This window comes from Ambystoma mexicanum, chromosome 1p (assembly GCF_040938575.1).
Source record: "Ambystoma mexicanum isolate Mex_15411 chromosome 1p, UKY_AmexF1_1, whole genome shotgun sequence".
Lineage (NCBI taxonomy): Eukaryota > Metazoa > Chordata > Amphibia > Caudata > Ambystomatidae > Ambystoma > Ambystoma mexicanum.
The window spans coordinates 926,108,451-926,124,536 of NC_090921.1; positions in this window are offsets into that span (position 1 = coordinate 926,108,451).

Genomic DNA, 16,086 nt, shown 5'->3' on the forward strand with positions numbered 1-16,086 from the left:
ATCAACTGCTGCATTCTTTGTGGTCCTCTCCTGTCAGACTGTAGACTATGTAGGATGTTCCCTACATGTGCTAGCCCTCTGTACGTTTGCAGGCTTGTCTGAGTTTTGGATATTGTTTTTCTCTCTGACAGGTGTAACGAAAACATGACAGATTGTGGCCCTGTGTATAGGTACTTTGCCTTAAGAGTCTTTACTAATCCAAGAGCAGGGGCATCCTCTAGTATCCCAGAGAGGCTACCCCCTTCTTAGTCATTTAGTTGTGTCAGTGATAGATTGTTGCCTTATATATAAAGGGCTTCTCTTTATACAAACCATTTTACATGACTGGGTCCCTTATGACCCTCCCTTCTCCCCAGCACATAATGGAGGTTACTTGTTTGCGCCACAGACTCATGCCTCTCCCTTGTCCCTCTTTGTGTCATAAAGCTGCTAGCCATCTATATCCACTGGATGCATGTATTTCATGGCTGGAAGATGTAGTTGGTCTGAAACTGATTCTAACTTGCATACTGGAAGAGTGGACATTCTTCTACTAGAATCTTTAATGTCTGTAACAGCAGCAAGGAACGCCACAAGATCGTCTCAAAATTCAAGCCCCCCCTGCACTTCTTCCTCACTCGCAAGCAGTCTGTGATGCCCTCTCTGACCATTTCTACAACACTTTGGTAGAAAGAACCTGCACCATTGACAAAAAACTTGCAGCACTCCTACCCCGACAATCTGCACCCCCACCTGCCCCTTACACCCCTCATTCTGCCCTTCCTCCCTGCCTTCACCTCTTTCTCTCCCATCTCTAGGCCCAAATTCCTTAAGCGGCTTGCCTGGAGCCACCCGTCTGGATCCCAAGAGATCCATGCCCTCCCGCCCTATTCAAAGAAATATTTACTTCAACCGGTGCAGACGGCATTGCAAGATCCATCCTCATCTCCTCCCTCACCTCAAGGCATATTCTCAGCAGCATTCAAGACATCACATGTTAAATCCCTCCTCAAAAAACCTTACATTGACCCGCTCCTTCCAGTGAACTACAGACCCATGTCTAACACCTGTTTCACCTTTGGTCTACAGAATTGCTAAAAAGGAGGTAGGATTAACAGTGGAACAGTTTGTCCATGTAATCAAATTACGCCCTTTCATCTGAAATATGAAAAGACTAGAGAGAGATGAAATTAGCAGGGAGTAAAAAAATAACTTACTAGAGCAGTTGGATAGGTGGAAAAAGTGTCAACAGGAGATGTAAAGAGGTAAAAAGAAATAAAGTCAAATATATCAAGGTAGAGAAAAGAAAAAGCTAACAAATAAGAGAAAGGAGTGTTGTGTTTGAGAATGTTATCTGAAAAATACCATGTGATATTAGTGTGCTTAATTGATATTGTATTTAGTTACTCATTGGCTGCATGGCATTTTATTTGGTATAATCTGCATTTGTGTGCATAACTGAATTTGATTTCAGATATCCCAGTGGGAAAGGAAAAGAAAAAGGGTTTGATGTGCTTGATAGTTAAGTTGCCTTTGCTTTTTTACTATAGAAAAATAATCGTTTTCCCTGTTAGCACCGGACCTTTGGAGTGCCGGATCCCTGGAGGAGTGCACTGGAATGGAGTCCCCTGGAACCAAAGAAGGGGGTGATGATGATAACCCTGAAAGATGTGAAGGTGATGATACCGAAGGAAAAGGATGAATGGCAGTTTGTTCCATGCAGAGCAAAAAAGGAAATCTTGTGTCTACTTTTGGTGTTAGTTGCTATGAACGCTCCATGTTCCATGTTTGCGGAAGCACACATTCTGATAGAACCGGGACCGGCATAAGGAATTGCAGTAGAAGAAACACCAGGCTTTATATTAGGGAATAGAAGGTTGTTGTACCAGAGCATGTATATTATCCTGAGTCCTGATTTAATCATTGAAAAGTTTCTTAATGGATCAGAAATAAAATCAGAGCAAGTGATGAAATGGGTGCAACCCCATAAAGAAGCTGTGAGGACAACCAAGTAAGTAATGTTACAGCTTGAAAAGACTTGAATGAGTTCATATAGTGTTAAAAAAAGAGGGGAAACAGGATGGCTGGTTTATTAGTGGCGCCAGTTTTGAAGACAATAATTGGCACTGTGGTGGGCACGACAACATCTCCATAAGCATGCTGAGTAGCAAGGCACATGAGTTGAGTTATGATTTAAAAGAGTTTCAACAAACTTTAGATGGGCTCAGGCGTGGACAGAAAGAAGCAATCCATTATGTGAATGAAAACTTTCTGGTTCTTAATGAGCAAGCCACAATATTAATGTCATTGTTAAACATGATAAAATGCTGTATGATATTTTAAATGTGGTAACTCCATTTGAACGCATTCTGACAAATTATAGGAAGTTCAAAATGCGATATCGAAGTTGATTCAAGGCCATATACCTCTGTACTTTGTGTCATCTGACATCATCCGGCAAATGATGGCACGGATTACACAAAGGGAGGTGGAGATAATCCAAGAAAAAATTGCAATTGAAATGGGAAGTTGAATTCCATTATATAATAATATAGATAGAATGGAAATATTTTTCTACTCTGCATTCCGTTTATCGCTTCAGAGTTGATCTAGCTAACTAAGTTACTGCATAATGTAGTTTTTTGCCAAGATGACAAATACGTTAAGAATGTAATTCCAGAGATGGTAGCATTTCAAACATAGGAACCTGATGTATATCTGATACCAAAGTTAGATACCTGTTTAAAATTCAAGGAACAGAATTATATATGTCCATGCAAGCCATTTATACCTGATGCAGCAGGTGTTGTCTACGGGTTCAGATCAGGCCATGATGTGTCTATGGGGTATGCCGTGATTATAAGTAATACGGAAGTTGAGGAATTAGCCCATGCTAGATTGATTAAGGATAGGTGGTTGGTGAGTACTTTGATGGTAAATTACACAATTCTCACCTTAATCATGGATTTTTGGTTGTCAAACAGTTGCAGCAGAGCATGTTCTCCATATCTATCCCTAAAGATACAGTGGTGTCGGTGGGTGGATTGATCCTGTTTCATGCCGATGGCGATTTGTTGGAAGGGAACATGGAGAATATTGATTTCTTTCAGAAATAGGTTTCCTATTGATCCAGATGTTGCATTCTTATTGAAATATGAAAGTGTACACAAGATTAGAATGAGTCTTAATAAAGATAACATTACAGTGAGCAGCTTAGGTCTGACAGAGGCAGATAGGCTCAATTGGGAGACCTGGGTGTAAAGAGGTTTAGTGATTCTTGTGGTCCCAATAGTGATTATTTGATATTGTTGATTGTGCTTACCGTTAAGATGAAAATGATGATATTTGTTTTAATAACGATGGGGAGGGAGAAGTTCCAATTAGGAGGAGCACATGTGTTTTAGAGCATATGTGTTTGTTTTTCCTGCAGTGATTTTGGATTATATCCCTGCAATAAAAAAAAGGAGGGAGTGTAGGAGTATGACTCTACATTTCAGCAGTTTCAGAATGTAAATGTTAGTGAGGGTGTGAAACTCGTTGCTGGACTCAGGGGTGTGAGTCTCAGGCAGAATTAAATAGATATCAATGCACAGAGCACTTGCTTGAAATGTCACTTTGCTTCAGGATGATATATCAATGAACTGAAGTGTACAAAATATAATACTAACCTAAATCTAACATACTAATTAACACAGCCCCAGTTAACATGTAACATATTCCCATAATAAAATGTATTGCAAATTAGCTCATGAAATAAGCTGGAAACAGACTGATGAAAATGCATCAAGCTCTGGAAATAGGAAGAAAAATTGACTTTAAAATTGCAGACTCGATCTGCACTGGGTGGATGCTGAAAAATGTGACGATCCATTCGGCTGAAACATATCTTTGTTTTGGAGCAGGAGACGCAAGACAAAAATGAAACATGTTTCTCTTCAGCAATGCAGTTAAGCACAATGAGAAAGGCAGATCGAGTGATTCTTAGTGGGATGAGCTGGACAAGGGGAGGTGCTTGTGATTGAAAGGGGGTGTCTTAGAAAAGATCTTTGAGGCAGAGTAGAGGGGGTATTCCTGTTCAGTCACTGACGGGTGAAAGAGGCAGACACTCTGGTTGCTGAGCAAACTGAGACCAGTGCTTGCAAGTTGACTGTCTGCTGGGTTGACAATCCTTAGAAAAACTGCAGTCTCGAGAATCCTTATCTGGGTGTCCCTCTGGCAGGCAGGCAGAAAAGCTGGGGAGGATTTCACTGCCAAGCTAAATTGGGAATATTGTCAACAGATTTAGGTAACTATGAGGTTAAGAGAGATGCTGGTGATGTGAATGATACCTTGTAGTGCAGGAAATAGTTCTGTCCATTTTTGGCACTGTATTAGAAATTCTAATTTTAATGTGCATGTATTAATGTGTTCATGTTTCTCAAAGTCTTACTGTTTTCTTAAAGGGTATTCTCTTGCCAAGTTTAAGGAAGACAAAAACAATTGGCAGGGTTTGCACAGACATATCACTGAAAGCCATTGCAAGAAGAAATGTACTTGCACAGTGAAGTATAATGTGGGCATAAGTGTCACTCTATGTAACTTGCATAATTCTATTTTACGATAAAGAACACATTCAGTAAGTTAGTCTCATTACATTTATCTGCATTAGGTCCCTTTCAATTGATATGCTTAGAGAGATGCAGATTTGTTGTAAGAAATACCTCAAAACGAAGTAGCCACAGTGAGTTGTTCATCTAGCTAGCCTGAATGAATGTGCAGTATTTCAATTGCATGCATTACATTTGTTGAAATTTAACCAAAAGAGCATATTGTGGTATTGTAGATAAGATACAGTAGGAGAGTATGAGTCTTCTATTCAGAGTGTACTAAGTGCACTATGTGTTGCTTGTTAGTGACCCTGGTAAAATATTTATTAGGCAGTTTTCCGAAATCAGTATCAACACTATAACAATGCCCCAACAGGTTTACCACAATATATTGCCAATTAATATATAAAAAACACCAAATACATATTAAATAAATACCACAAAGTAATAGATATAACTCCCACATATCTGACAGCTCTCAGTTTCTTCAAACCTGGGATCAGCAGGGGTCAATGGTCTCTTCCATGAACTACAGCATGAACCCAGCTGGTGTCTGCTTATCAAGTGTATGGTTCATGATCTTAGTCTGTGTGGTACACACCCAATCCCTTTGTGAACCCTTCCTTTTCACCTCTGCTTTCTCTCTCTCTCTCCGCTGCTGACCACCTGTCTGCTGCACGGATTGGTGGCCTGGATAAACTCAGAGTCTCACTGGGTACCAGGCTAACCCACTACCAGTCACCCTTACACTGCCTCTGGGCGTACAGTGCACTTAAGGGCTGTAACTTTAACTCTACATCCCCCGCCTCCCTCACTTACCCAGAGCCGTGCTGACCTGGCTGCATATACTCAGAGCAATGCTGCCCTGATTGCACATTCCCTTTCCCTCTCCCAGGCATGTCGCCCTTCACCCTCCACCCTGCACTTTGTGTTTCACACTTGCAGGATCTGAATGACACAGAGCCTAGTAAGATAGTTTGTTTTGTCCGCCCTCTGTCTTCCCTCACTTGTCTTGTCGCACCTAAAAACACTTCTGTACAGGGGCATTATGAATGGCATGTCATATCATATAAACCCTGATACATTCTTGGAGTGATGATGCCATGGTTGAAGATGCTGGGAGGGGGGAAATACCTTGGTGATCCCCCATATACTACCTCCAGCATTGCAGTCATCTAGGGGGTGATCTCCCTAGAACCCCGTGCCCCTATCTCTCCACTTCCTGACTTCAGATGCATTACTACATCACAATACTTCATAAGACTCACACTCACACAAAGGTTGAACCTATTCCAAAATTCAGAAGAGCTTGCATTGAAAGTGTATGTGTTTTTGGAGAGAGTTACTAATTTAGACATCCTGGACCTTCTCAAAGAGCATTTGGAGACAAAGTACAATTTATTTTGCATTATCATCTACAGCTACTGGTTGCTTGCAATGTACAGTTGCAACAGTGGCTAATGATTTCCAAAATACCCTTTTCAAAGATATTCTCTGAATTTGTGTGCAATGATGAAGAGTTTACACATCATCACTACAAATGGCCTTTGACCAAAGACTTCAGAAATTAGCAAATTCAGTGCAAACTCAGTGCAAGAATTATGTAATGAATCAAGAGAAATTCAATTAATTGTAATCAGACCATATACAGACATGAACAAGTATTTAAAAAAAAACAAATTGAATACCACTGTGAAACTTGCACATGTGAACAATGCCCTAGTTAATCAGGTCATCAGTTATCACAGTTTTAGTGTTTCCGTCCCTCTGTCCTCTGATTATTAACCTATATTGCTTTCCCAAGCTTCTTTTTTGTGTAAGCCATAGTGGTTTTACTTCCCATTCTCAGTTCTCAACAATTTAGAACAAATATTTCCCTGTTTGTGAATTCTACCATTTTGACGTATGTTATAGTGTGGAGGTTGCCGCACTATAATTAATGTGAGTAGCATGATCCTTAGGAAACTCGGAAATTGAATTGCTAGTAACGTTGGTCTTTTAGGACAGATTTGGCTGATATTTTGCAAACATACATTTGGTCGCAGTGTCCTCCACCCCAAAGCCTCAGACCGTTATTTTTGGGGAAAGATTTGTTAAAAAATAAAAACGTTATTAAGAAAACAACAGACACTGTTTTCAGCCTTCTCTTGTTAATTTATGCATAGAGAAAATGTCAAAATTTCTGTGCAGTGATGGGCACAAACCGCTGGATGGAATTGGACCAAATGAGAAACAATGTGGCACAAAGCATTGACTCGATTTCCAGGAGGCGTCTGGGGCTATTCCATCCAGTAGTTTTAAAAATATTTGATGGTGAAGCGGGTGCCCCCTTCTCCTAAAATTATACATAATTTGCAGTAGAGTCTTTCCACAAATGAAAAAGCTGCAATTATTTCTTTGCTCAATGACTGATTGTCGCGATAATAAAAGTGATAAAAAGCTGTTGAAGGTGGAAGATGGATGAATTCAGATAAATTGGGAGGGGAAGAGGACATCATGTGAAGTTGGGAAGTTGAGAGTGGACTGGGGAGCCAGTCATGGCTCAAACATTTTTCCATTTCTGTGGTAATACCCCAATAATTAGTGCAGTAATAAAGGGTAATAAATGTGTCACAGATAAAAACAATATTTTTTACAAAAAACATAGTGATTTATTTTTTATTTGGGGTGTTCCCCCAAACCACCTGTTTCTCTTTGTTCATAATCCCACCTGAAGCCCCTCCCCCTGATTTTAACCCATTACACCACCCCCAGATATATATATTTTTTAAAGTCTGTATTTCTTTCGGTAAAAATGTTTAGGAAAAAATGTTCTTTGTTGTTTTAAATTCAGTACAATCACTGCATTTTACACTCTTGATTTTTCCTCCCCATTCCAACATTTAAGTATGTCTGGGGCCAGCAGCAGTGATGAAGATGTTGTTTTGGGCGGCTACTGCCTCATCTGATGGGAACATTGTGCTATGAAAACTGTCACCAACAGCTGCCAGTATTTCCGTGTGAAGGAGCACCACAGTAAGAAGGAGGTTGAGGATGTGCAATCTATTTTCTGCGGGTAGCCGTGCTTATCTCAGCGCTTTATAAACTGCTTTCGGGGGAACTCACTCCTCTGTGTGGTCCTATATGAAGCAATGGGAGACAGTGTTGGGATGTGAGATTCCTATGGAGAAATGGGAGGGCCTGTGGGGAGATATTCCTAAGCTTTCCAGAGTCCTACAAATCCAGGAAGCATCATTGAAAATGATATTTCTGCGGCTTTATACCCCTGAAAATCTGCATACATTTAGCCCTAAAACATATAGCTTATGTATGAGGGGTTGTAGGGTGAAAGAGGATTGGTGACACATATGGTGGACATGCCCACAACTCCAGCAGTATTGAGGTGCAGTAAATGATGGGTTGAAGGAAATATTTGGGGCACGGATTGATCAGGGCATGGGCCCCTGCATACTGGGACTTATGGGCCCCAAACGGTGTGGCGTGCTTAGGCCAGAACCAAAGGTATATGCGATCTTGTCCCTGGCAGCACTACTAGAGTTAGCCCAGAAATGGAAGCTGACAGAACCACCCAGGGAGCAGGATTGGTTTCTAAAGATATGGAACTTTGTCGCTGTGCAATGAATGGCCTATTAGGTCCAAGGGGAGAAGGCATGTTTCATTGCAGAATGAAAATGGATTATGTCCTTTCTGAAAATGAGGTGCAGATGCTCACACTGCCCTCAGAAACTTTGAATACTGGGAATTGTGTGAGATGTACTAAGATGTACTGTTGTTGTTCAGGATTCTGGATCCGGGTGGTCAGGGGTTTGGGGTGTGGGTTTGGAGGATTAGGTTATATCTGCTTTTGTAGATGGAATTAAATATAAATCCATTTGAAAAAAAAAAAAAAAATATATATATAAAAAACCCAGGACATTGTGTCCACCTTCTCGTCCTCTCCTCCTCCCCCTTCTTTCACTGATACCCATGGCAATCTGCAGGCGTATCTCCTCCCTCCTTCTCATCTTTTTCCTCTGTTCTCCCCCAACAAGATTTCCAGACAAGTCCAATCTATAAAACTCTCATCAAAACAGGTTCTTTCCTGTTTGTCCAATACTATAAAGGACCACATTGACACCCTTGCTCTGTCTCTGGCTGACCTATGTAACCATTCCCTCACCTCTGTATCCTTCCCCTTCCCTCTGAAGCACTCTCTTGTGCACCCTCTTCTCAAAAAACCCTCAACGACCCCTCTTGCCCACCTAACTATCGCACAATTTCTATTACTCCTGGGCAAACTCTTGGAAAAGCTGGCCATCTCCCAGCTTAATCTTCATGCTGACTCTGTTCCATCAGAGCTGCCTGCTCTCCTGAACATTCATGAAGACCTGCTCTCCAACCTTGACTCTAACATCCCTTCAGTCCTCATCCTACTTGATCTCTCTTCTGCCTTTGACACATTAAACCATGACATACTGCTCAACCGTCTCTGTGATAACCTGTGTATCACCAATCAGGCCCTAGCCTGGCTAGCCTCTTTCCTGTCTGATTTACCCTCCCAGGAACAAACTTGGGTCCTTCCTTTCATCCATCTGACTCTCTACTTGTGGTGTTCCCCAGTGGTCTAACCTTTCCCCCTGGCTGTTTGTTCAACCAATACCTGGCACCTCTTGCCCACCACATTGCCGCTCTCTGCTCCAACTTTCAGTGCTGTGCGGATGGCACTCAGCTCACTTTCAGGATTCCCTCTGCCACCTCTTCTCCCTCCCTCATCTTGGATTGTCTGTCTGCCATCCAGGAGTGGTCTGCCACCAATGACCTCTGCCTTAAGGCCAGTAAGACAGAGATTCTCCTCATCGGCACACCTGTACCCTCCTTTCCTGTCACTCTCTGGCCAGCCTCCCTTGACCCTCTTCCTGCTCCTACCTGCAAGGCTAAGAACCTCAGGGTCATCTTTGACTCCACACTCTCCTGTTCTCCTCACATTGCTGATGTCTCTAAGAAGTCAAACTACCAACTGCACCTCCTCAATGGTATTCTTCCTTTCCTCTCCTTCCAGCAGAAGCTTGCTGTCTGTGGATCTCTCTCGGATAGACTACTGCAACAGTCTTTTTCTAAATCTCCCTGCTTCTACTCTCCGCCTCTGCAACTCATCCAGAACAGGACTGCGAGACTTGTCCTTGGCCTCCAGCCCTGGGATCGTATCTCTCCAGCCTTGAAGTCTTTCCATTGGCTCCCAGTGGCTTCAAGGGTTAATTCAAGACCCTCTGCATTTTCCACAAGGCTTTCTGGGGTCTAGGTCCAAAATACCTTCAACTCTCCCTATGTAAATGCATTCCCACTCAAGCTCTTCGCTCCTCCACCTCCAACTTCCTCAGGGTCAGTCACTTATGCAAGCAATGAGTTGGGGGTAGATCTCTTTCCTTGGCTGGGGTCTCCCTCTGGAACAGCCTCCCTGTCCCTCTGAAACTTGAGGAGAACCATCTCCAGTTCTGGAAGCACCGCAGACCCTCCTCTTTGCTTCTCCCTTCGCTCTTCCTCTCCCTTGGTGATCTGTCTGCTTCGGCTCTGTGCACCTGCTTACCCTCTGATTTCGGACCCAGGTCCCTGCCCACCCAACCATACACCTGCACTGCCTCCTGGCAACCCTTGCACTTGGGTCTGTATCTGTAACCCTACAGTCCTCTTACCTGAACTTATCGACACCCCTTGTCTGCGCTTTAAACCTTGCACTTGCCACCTTGCTGGCTTCACTACCAGCTGTTGATGTTTTATCCCTTGCTCAGCACTTTCCACCTCTCCCCTCTACCTTGCACTTCCCGCTCAGCACGTTCCACCTCTCCCCTCTCCCTTGCACTTCCCGCTCAGCACGTTCCACCTCTCCCCTCTCCCTTGAACTTCCTCCCTTCCCTCTCCCCTGCACTTATGCGTTCTCAATGTCACTGTGCCTAGTAAGATCGTTGTTTTGTCCTACCTTGTTCCCCTCCCTTGCCTCGTCATGCTGTGAAACACGTGTGTATGAGCACAATACAAATAAAATATCATATCATATCAAAGTACCTTTGCTAGTAGCACAGACATTTCAAAACAATAAGTGTAAATACCTCTCACAAACATATTTCATTTTAAATAGCATCCTCTTTACCATACTAATGCATACTTAAAATCACAATCATCTGTATCACTAACATGTATTAGTTAGACAAATATAAAGGATAAACACATGTAATCCAGAATATCCTACACTTTCTTCATGCTGCTGCTCTCCAGCATTCTCCTTAAGTATTCCCTTATCGTCATGCCACTTCTGGTAGTTCTCCATTCTGGAGTAACAGCAAAAAACTGTTTTTGGCACCTCACTTGTTAGAATGAAAAATGAAGAAACTATACATGATCAACGAGGGTGGGATTCTCTACATTTATTTTCTTATTGGGATCTTATTTTTTCTATAGTGGGCAGCTGCCAATAGGATGTCTAGTGGCTCAGCTGCTCTTACACTATTGAACCGGTAAGGCAATGTCATTTTAGGTGACATTTCTATGTACCAATTAAGGCGGAGCATCTATTGTCTCTTAATCTTAAGTGTTTTTCTACACTGAACTAAAACATGTCAGTATTATACAAGATGGGAGATATTTGTAAGAATATCAAAAATAATGGCTATGCACCTTGATTTTTTAATTTATTTATGTTCACACACTCATTTAACGTGTCCTTGCTAGAAATGTGTGCCTACCCATGGCTACAGAGGAGTTGTTGCTCATAGCTAAAGTCCAGCCAAGAAAATGTTCCAGAGGCTCTGTAGCTGTGGCTATAACTGCTGTGATAGCCATTTGCATTAGAACACACATTTATACCTGGCTTTCTGATTCCATGTCCTCACCTCTACCCTTGTGTCATTTGCAATAAGTGTTTTTGAGTACATGTAAAACGTACATATATCCCCCAACTGCAAGCACGGCATTCATACCCATGGCTGACATCAAGCCAATTGGACATTGTGTATTTTGGTGAGCCGGAGCAGCCACGGGTATAAGTGCTATGATAGTCATGTGTATTAGGACACACATGTCTATGCAATAATCATATTATTTTGTGGATGTTACACCACACATTTTTACATGTCTGTCTGATTCTCTGCCCCCCCCCTTTACCCTCGAGTCATTTGAATCTTAAAACCTTGGCAATAGGTGTTTTTGAGAATGTAAGAAATTCCATGTACCATTGGCTACAAGAAGGTGTTCATAGCACTGGTTGAATGATATCTCAGCTATGTTTATGGAACTGTGAGCCCATCGCATGGCATTTTGTAGCCACGGTTATGAAATGATGGTTAAAAAGAAAACCTGGATGTTATTATATGCCTATAAAAAATAAATACATAAATAAATATGTCTGCATATGTATGTAATAGGTAATAGGTAGTCCTTAAAATGACTGTTTTAGGGTACACCTAGTGTAGTATTTTAGAACATTTGGACTACTGCTTTGAAGTTTTAAAGGAACAAGCATTTCCTTCCTCAGTTATGTGTACTGCATCATGTCTATACAGATAGACATGAAGAACAGGATGTTATTGTTTGATATCAATAATAGATTTTAGTCCCCTGATGACAGTTGAAACTACATTAATAACATGTCTCTGCAATTTTTCAAGTTTGGAATTAAATCTGGTGGTCCACTTCCATTTTTACCTCTGAGTAAGATTTAAAAAGATGAAGGTGGTGTGAGGAAAAAGTTCCATCAATTTTTCCAAATCTTGTTTCATTATTAAAGCAAGGAACATGCCTCGTGCATTACCCAAATCATTGCCACCACAATGAATGCGCATTAAAGCCAGCTTCCCTGTGCTTCTCAGCTTCAAACAAGTTGGACAAATCTGAGACCAGCACATTCCTCGCAATCCTAGCAATTTTACTCTAAAATCAGTCAAACCCAGGTAACGACTAATGTGCAATTTCTCACAAAACATCAGTAACGAAAAGAACAGTCGCGAATTAGCCACACAATTTTACAACTAGCTTTTATATCTGCTCTACTTCTCAGTTTCTAGGGAAATGATCCCTAGTTTGAATTTGTACCAACAGTAGGAGTGGGGCAAGCATGATGTCTTTGTTTTGTTGTTTGCATTTGGTTGGTGTTACTGTTTCAATTGTGTACTTGCCTGGGATAGGTTGCTGTGAAAATGTGTTGGTCATTTTAGTACTTTGCCATTGATTTTTGAAAAGTATCGTATTCACCAGTGTGTAGACTTTTGCCATTCTGATTGCAGAACTCATACTGTACACATTTTGACTCTGGATGATGTCAACATTTTTGGATCTTTTGGATAAGTTGAAAGTAAGTGTCAGTACATATTTACATATTTGAAGATGCATTTGCAATCCAGTGTGTTTAAGCAATATTACTTTTTTTGGTTTTGTTTCTGTAGATTACACATTTGATTTGTAATGAAGAGTGCATGCTTTGCTACATGGCCATTTGTTTTTTAAGGGCTATTTATATTTTACTGTGCAGAGTCCATATTATGGTTTGGTTATTTAAGAAAGAGAACTGGTTGCATTTACCATGTTGGTGTTCCTTATTGTATTTAAGATGGTCTTAATATGGCTTTGACATGTTGTTTACTTTCCCATACTATGTAATTTCTAAATATACAGTGGTACATCTGGATATCTAAAATGTGGCACACATGAGTGGTGCTGGTCTTTGATTTGGAAAAACACTGTTTAGGTTTGGACAGGTAGGATATCTTTTGAGATTTAAACTGCAAGAAGACTGAGTGTGCTAGGTCCACTTAAAATCTGTACATGCTCACAGAGGAGTAGAAATCTATTTCTGAAATGTAATTTTGCACCATATGCAAACTCAACCTTTTTGGTGCAGCTGTTTTTCCTTCCCACTCCAAGCGCTTTATGCCAAAGGCAGAACACTGGAGTAACAAATCATGAACATGTATGGGAATTGCTCACCAGGTTCTGTAATCACAACACAGCCATTAGGGCATGTGAATCACATTATGTGACTGGGGGACATATAAAAGGGTCTGTGTTAGAAGAAACAACTAAGTGATTATACAAAATTGCTTAGATTTGGAGAATATCTAAGAATTGTCATGGTCCACTTTGGCAGAGGTGCCAACACACTGAACATTAGTGAGTGATGTCCACTAAAGCATTATCTTCTTTTCCCACTATACACTGGGACTGAGCTGGACCTTAAAATCTCTGAAAACTGTGGTTTCTAGCAAATGTACTTTTCTCTCCCCCAATGAAGAGAACACCTAGGTACTGCTGTGTCTGTATTTACAGATATTTAGTGGCTCTCAGACATTCAGGCTTGCTGCAGCATATATCTCGATGTAGGCTCTGCCTTTGAAACCTAAGTACCACCTAATCAGCTACCCTCATAACAAGAAGTTGCTTTTTATTTTATTTTTAATTTGGAGAGTGTTCATTAAATATTCATTTATTCACCGTTTATCCGTTATAATTATCAGAATTCATCAACAAACCTTGACAGTAATAATAAATATGAATGAATGTACAACCTACCTATGAATAAAAACACTTTACAATAGATGCAAAAGAATGTATTATCCTAAACAAATAAAAACATTTAAAAAACGTCAGTAATCAGACAATAAGAATCAGGAAACAATGATATTGTTAATTAGGGAGCGAAAGCACACAGCCATATGTATATATTTAATAGCTTATCTTAATGTTAGCCCCTTAAATTGTCAGCACCACCACTATTTCTCTGACCTCAACAACCATGCACAATGGATATATTCAGCTACATTGCCAATGACAAGTGGATCTCACTTATCGGTCAGGCTAGCCATTGCTTCTGAGATCATCTCAACTCCTACCACCCTAAGAACTGGCTTGCTTTAAATCCAGAACTCTTAGTGCACTAAGCCCTATACACACAATATTAAGTGACAAGTGGTTTCCAACCTAGACAAGCATAACAGGAACACGCCTGGGACTTCAGGATTCCAGGATTTCATAAATGTGGCCAATCTGAGGGTCCCCATATAAAAATCAGTATATAAAGCATACGGAGGACCATGGCAATCTAGATAGCCCTCAAAGCTGATTTCTGATTTGTGATAAAAGCAACCCAGGACCAATTTCAATTGTTCACTTTGGGCTACCATGAGAGTTTTAATTGTGAACTGTATGTACTAATTGTGTTTCTTTCTCTACAACCTTGGTGAAGTATGCCTTCAAAAACTGAGATGCTACATGCCAAGAGGAAGGATTGCTTGAAGGGAAGTAAAAAATGTACATTTGAAAATGTTGGTGCTGATGTATCATGTTCCGTACAAACATGCTCGGATGGCAATTAAATTACCTGTTACAGGTTAAGTAATTTAAAAAAAAACAAAGCAGGACAAGAGATATGTCAACAACAAAAAAAAAGAAACTTCTTTAGATGTTAGAAAGATGAATATTAATATTAATAGGAAATTATTCAACTCTCGAGTCTTCACGAATCTTTTGAGAAGTGTGAAATTAGAATCCAGGAATGTGGAGAAGCATTTTCTTTGCAAATGAAAAAAATAAGAGGAATCTTCAAAAAAGCTTTCCATTTGAAAAGAGAATTGTTCAAACTTAGTGTTGAACAAACTAAACAAATTCATTAAACTCACAACGCAATTGTACCAGAAAGTACAAAAAGTGTGTATAGTTACACAAAGCACATTTTTTTTATGTGTTTGGTGGAGAGTGGAAACACACTAGTTAAGCATTTTAAAGAGGCGGCACACTCCAGACTAGGACTCTTTATACTGGCCTGGGGTGCAGCACACAATCAAAATGCTTTTAAATTTATGAATTTGTGTTCAGCTTTGAGAAGGCAGCCAACCCATCTCACACCTCCCTTAACGTAGAGGAGTAGCAAGGTGTCACGTATACTAGGCAAAATTCAGATTCAAAGTCCAACCTAACACCCCTGAATGGGAGGCAAAAATGAGCACAATGGCAATCGGAATTACTAAACCATTGGTTTACATGTGCTGTTGAATGAATAAGGCAAGAATATGCATGGCTGTATCAAAGAAGCAAGAAAACTCACAAGCTAGGTATTAAACAACGGGCATACAGTGTAGAAAATTGACTATGGAAGGAAACACAGTGCAGCAAGAATCACACGAGGCAAAATTGCAATTGTTTCATTTCACAGGTTTAAAATAGCAAAACAACTTGGAAAATGAGCTAAACAGACATAATCGGAATGTGGTTTTAGTACTAAGGTAAGGCATATAACAGGTATTATATGAATGTAAAAGGGTGACTTTTGATGGGTTACAGTATGGTATTCTTTAAAGGAAACTAAATTGGGTTTTAAGAGGGAAACACTTTCACAGGGTTTTGTTAGAAAAAGGATTTATTATACTGCAACTATATTTTCAATGGCTAGATTGTAAAAGAAAGCCACGGTATGTCATGACGTTACTTGCAAGGTCAACCTATCCACGGCAACTTCAGCTCTATATGAGAATACATTAAATTATTCAAAATAGTACTAAGG